The sequence below is a fragment of the Alligator sinensis genome, unplaced genomic scaffold (assembly GCF_000455745.1).
Source record: "Alligator sinensis unplaced genomic scaffold, ASM45574v1 scaffold7_1, whole genome shotgun sequence".
In the NCBI taxonomy this organism is placed as follows: Eukaryota; Metazoa; Chordata; order Crocodylia; family Alligatoridae; genus Alligator; species Alligator sinensis.
In genome coordinates, this window is record NW_005841843.1 from 1635834 (window position 1) to 1641501 (window position 5668).

Below are 5668 nucleotides of genomic sequence, written 5' to 3' on the forward strand. Positions count from 1 at the left end.
CCTTCCCAGGGCAGGGGGGTTGGACTCGATGATCTAATAGGTCCCTTCCAACCCTAACAACTATGAAACTATGAAATAATCATATCTTCTCATATGTTTGTGTAGAACCAAGCATGCTAGGCTGTCAGTTAAGAAGTGATTATTAATAGTTAATCTATTTTTTTATAAATTGGACCTTTCTTTTATGTTGGTGCAGTATGTATTTTATGCATCTAGTCATTCATCAATTAATGTTATACAAACAGATATTCAGAAATGTCTGGAGGTTTCTTTGTGCGCAACTCTCAAGATTTGTCCCTTAGTGGAAAAATCCAAAAACAACTTTGAAAGTATACTCCAGTTCATAATATAAAGTTCTATAATGGAATTGTATTTGAAAGAACAGAGAGTTACTGATGCAGAATTTTACGTCCCTTCTACCATATATGCCAACCTTAATGTAATTTCCTGCACTCTGGCTTGATTTATAGTGTCTAATTTACACAATCAGAATATGATTATCTAAATAACTGTATAACATGCAAATCCCTGTGCACTGATTGGCTGACAGTCTTTATTAGCCATTCAAAGTGCATGGATTTGCATAATAACATTGTACTTGTTTCTCAGTGACTGTACTGTGAATATGCCAATTATGTACTCTGGCCACTACAATCTTTCTTCTCTGATTGGCTCCTGCATTCAGAATTTTCTAGCTCTTTGCCAAAAACAAGCATATCACCTTGACTTCTCCTCTCTAGAGTGGCAGCAGAAAAACTCTAAAACTCATATGAAAAAGGAAAAATGAAAGTACAAAGAAGGGATGTTAAACTGATAGATGTTGCTGTAGAAGTTATAAAACTTATGCATTTTCCCTCTCTGCTTTTCTTGTCGCTCCATTCCTTCTCTCTCTTCCAAAGGGTCAGGAAGGCTTTTGGGGCATTTATAGACGACACTCTGAAGTGGGTTCAAAGTGGGTTAAATGCCTTTTGCACTGCTTTAATGGCATTGCTGGTTGCACGTTCGGTGGCATATTGCATGTTAATTCCAGGCACTGTAGCGCATTTGGTGGCGTAATGCGCCTTAAATGACTTTGGGACGCAGCAAATGATTTTGGGGCGCTGCAAAGTAGAACACCTCCAAGGAGTTTTAGTTTCCTACCCTACAGCCATGGAGGGAAGCACTGGGCTCCTTGCGGCTCAGGGGCTGTGCAGGCAGACCGTGCAGGCAGCCTGGCAGCAGCCCGAGAAGGCAGGCTCCACCAAAGGAAAAAAAAAAGCGGTGAGCCTGATTCCCAACCCCCCCCCAAGCCTGCCTGCCTACCTGAGCTGTGCGGGGGCCCAGTGCTTCCCTCTGCAGCTGCGGTGCCCCCCGGGACTGCCTGAGCTGGGTGCCTGTGAACAGGTGCCACCTCAGGGGGAGGGGGCCACCGCTGCTGTGGAGGGAAGCACCAGCCCTCCCTCCCCCAGCTCAGGAAATGCTCTGCCTGACAGTGGCTCAATCTCCTCTCTCCACCACTGGAAAGGCAGGTAAGGATCAGGCTCCAATACAGGTATACAGGACATGGGGGTTTCCTTTGCCCTAAATTGAAGTGGTGTTTTAAAAAAAACACCGCTTCAGTTTAGGGAGAATTAAACCCCTGGTGTCATGTACAAATGCCCTTGTTTCTCAATTCACTCCCCTATATTTCATGGCTTGTATTTGGCGAATTTAGCCCCTCTCTTCCTAATCATTGCTAATGTGTTATCTGGACAAAAATCTGGTTATTCTTCGCAGAAAAGCCTTGCTATAAAAAAACAAAAAAATGAAGGAAAAATGAAAGGGAGAAATAATTGCTGCTATGGTTCTTTGGAAGTGATTGTGAAAAAAAGGGGGGAAAAAAAAACAAAATAAAATTCTGAAATACATTACTACAACAAGCCTTCATCTGTCCAAAAGAAGATGGTCTTTTAATAAAAAGCAAGAAGAACTTTGACAGGTAGTGACCTTGGTGCCTTGACCTTGGTGCTCCCACATTCCCTACTGCTTTCAGTCCTAGCCGAGAACAAGTCTTTTTGTAACATTGAAAAATCAGACCTTCATCCTGCAAGCTGTTGCAGATGACAGACCCATTCACTTCAAATACGCTAGATTCAGATGCATAGTTCACATATGTTAGTATTAAGCAGGAGCCAGGGCTAAGTGGATTACCTATTTTTCAGTCTGTGTAGGGACTGCAGTGGCTCTTCTGGGTTTTATAGTTATCATTTTTAAGTTCCTTTTCCTTCTTCTTTTTTAATTCTTTAGTGAATCTCAACTTTTTTCAGGCTTGTAACACCTCTTAGCTTTTATTTTATTTTCCCCTTAAAAAAAAAAAAAGGTTTAAGACAAAATTTCCAGTGCTTCATTGAACAAACACTTAATATTTTTTTTCTTATTGAGAAAATAATGAGTTACTTGGGCAGTGATGGCCTAGTGCTAGCACAGGAAAGTTGCTGTTCATGTTAAATCTGAAGAGGAGAAAGCCATTCAGTGTAGTTTCCTGTAACCAGTCCAGATGATGACCAAATAAGACCTCTGTCATTCCCTCCAACACTGAATACTATTGTGGTAATCTTGATCCTATTTTTAACAAATACATGTATTTAATAAATGCTTAATAGTGTGTACTGGAACAGACTCATTGATTTTAATAGGATGGTTCACATAAAGAATGAGGAATATAGTGATCCTGGATTAGTGATCCTGGAGCTGTAAAATACTCTGGTCCTTGAACCTCAGCCTTTGAATTTCAAGCAATAACTGTTAGTTTTCTAGTAATAATATTTTTCATTAACATCACCAAATTGACATGGGTCGAATATGAAGTATGGTGCTAGATGAAATTCTACCAGCTAATCCATTTATTCCCTCTCGTACAGTGACCCAATTCATTAGACAAAGTCTGAATGTCAAAGTTTGAATGAAATTTGCCCACTGGCTTCACTAGAGATTTCTTCTAACCACATGCCCTCACAAGTCACTCATTTGTAGTCTTGAAGTAATGTTACAAAAAAACAATCTTGGGGTCTAATTTATAAAAGTTGGTGTCTGTGAGTTTGGCAGTGTCACATTGCTTAACAATAAGATCCTTATGACATTTCACAATATTCTTTGGACCGAAAATGAGGAGTACTGCTAGAACTGAAAATATTTGCTAAACCAAAAAGATTTCTTCCACTGTGACCACTGTGGAAAATCTGAGGTAGAGTACGAAATAGAACTAAAGCTGCCTTATATCACTTTCATCCTTTACGCTGTTGATGGGTGACTTTGCTTTTTCAGTTCTTTTCACTAAAACAGTTCTCTTACGTTTGGGTTCACAGCCTTGCAGGGGATTGTTCTTATCCACACAAAACGCATGTCAATCTCTTTGTTTCCATCAAGCAAATATTTTTGATTATTCCTTTTATAAAATACAATACTTTGAGTTATGTAATGGTAGCACTCTCCTGCTTCTATACGATCTTCAAATGAGTGAACATCAGGAGTCTGTGTGTTATATGAATTCCTTGAAGAAAGGTGGGACTTAGACTTCTAGAAGAACCTGAATAATTTAGCATATGAAACATAATGCCAAATTATACCATGGATCCCCGCCCCATGCAGCATATGTAGTAAAATACAAGCTGTTTAAGAAATGAAGGCCTGAATTGTACTTCCAGCACCCATTATTCAGTACCAGACTGTAAATGTTTTAGTAAACTGTGGACGAGTGTCTAGCAGTGATTCGGTTGAATTGGGGAAAGACTTTGCTTTTGATGCTTGCTCAACAACCATAGAAGCCCAGGTAAATTTTTTGCATAAATGCAAAAGTAGAATGTGACCCTGAGTACTCTTTTGTCCTTGATTATACTGAAAAAAATTGTGCGCAAAGAGAGAAAGAGCTATCAGAATTATGTTGTGTGCAAAGGCAGAAGTCTGATCAAGTGTTGTAAAATGTTATTTCTCTCCCTTTCAGCATCACTATTAGTTTTGCCATAGTAGGTGTTGCCTGTATCTATTTTCATCATTCACTCAGAAAGCAGAAAAGAACTATTTCATTTCTTCACAACATGCCTGGCAGGAAGCACTGAAGTGGTGCTTAGATGAGAAGGCATTTGTTTTATGATTATCTGATCCCTCCAACCATGTTTTTGACCGTTCTTCCTGGTAGTGTCTCTCTGACACTTTTAGCAAAGAAAATAGAAGAAGCCCACTTTGATAGGAAGGAGAATGGATGTGCTGAGGCCAGTGCTGAAGGCCTGACCTGCTGAGAAGATCACAGCCAGAGTACAAACTCACTCTCTGGGATTTTGAGTCAGGTTGACTTTGTGCAGCACTAGTTTGAAATCCTAAGCCAGGCAGCTCCTGTTTAGTGATTTCATGTGAACTTGCTGCCCACAGTCTTGCACATTAGGCAGGTGTCAAAGCAGCTCTAAGTCTAGCTGTTCCTCATACAAAAACTGGACTCTGTTAAGCTGCATCCCTGGCTGGCTTGTCATAGGTATATCATACAATAGCTTCTGAAGCTACAGGGACAAAAGCTAAGTACAGATGTTTAAAAAGCCCAAGGAGGAATCAATCTAAATGACATGGATTTCTCTAAGCAGAGTAAGGTAGATTGCTAGTGAACAGTATACATCTTTGCTTCTTGGTGGGGGCACACAGGCTGCCTGCACTAGCTGAAGCCTGCAGGTTGGGATGCAGCTGGGATGCTCCTGTATGCCTCCAAGTTTGTCCCACGGGCTCCCCAGGCTTCCAGGGACTACCAAGCACAGGTAAGGGCCTGGACCACCCTTGATTGGCTGATGGGTATGGGCAAGCATGTCCACAGACATCCCCTGCCCTAATACTTTGGGACCTTGTAGCTGCAGGCCAAAAAAATCTTGCAGCTCCCCAGGTGCCCATGACCTGGGTACTTGCTAGCAGCGGCTGAGCCATGGAGGTCACAGGGTTGCCTCAGTGCAGGCCCAGTCCCAGTGTTCTGCCCTCTGCCATCCTGACCCACCAGAGATGAGCCACCTGCACTGGCTCCTGCTTAGGGGGGGTCAATGGTGGGGTGTGGGTGGCAGGGTGCCAGGCACTGGCCATGGAGATATGGTGTGTGGGAGCCAGAGACGGGCTCTGTGGGGCGGTGCCCAAGCATAGAGACATGGAGATCACCAGCTAGGTGTGCAGGAGCCAGGGTCATGCTCCGTTAGTCTGTGCCTGCTCACAGGAGTTCTCCTGGGCTCAGTGTCAGGTGTGTATGTACATTGTGTGGTGCTTCATGATGGGGTATGGGGCCATGGCCTGGGGATGCAAATGCCTAGGTCCTGAGGCAACTATAGGCCCGTCAGTCTTACCTCAATCCTGGGGAAACTCTTTGAGAAGATCATCAAGGAGCACATCTGTGATGGGCCGGCATTGGGGATGATGCTCAAGGGCAACCAGCACGGTTTCATTAGGGGCAGGTCATGTCAGACCAACCTGATTGCCTTTTACAGTCAGGTCACAAAAGCATCGGATGCAGAGGTCGCTGTAGATGTAGTCTTTCTGGACTTCAGCAAAGTCTCCCACCCCATCCTCATTAAAAAACTAGGTGACTGTGGCATCGATGCCTACACAGTCAGATGGATTGCAAATTGGCTGAAGGGTCGTACTCAGAGGGTGGTGGTGGATGGGTCATATTCGACCTGGGGGGAAGTGG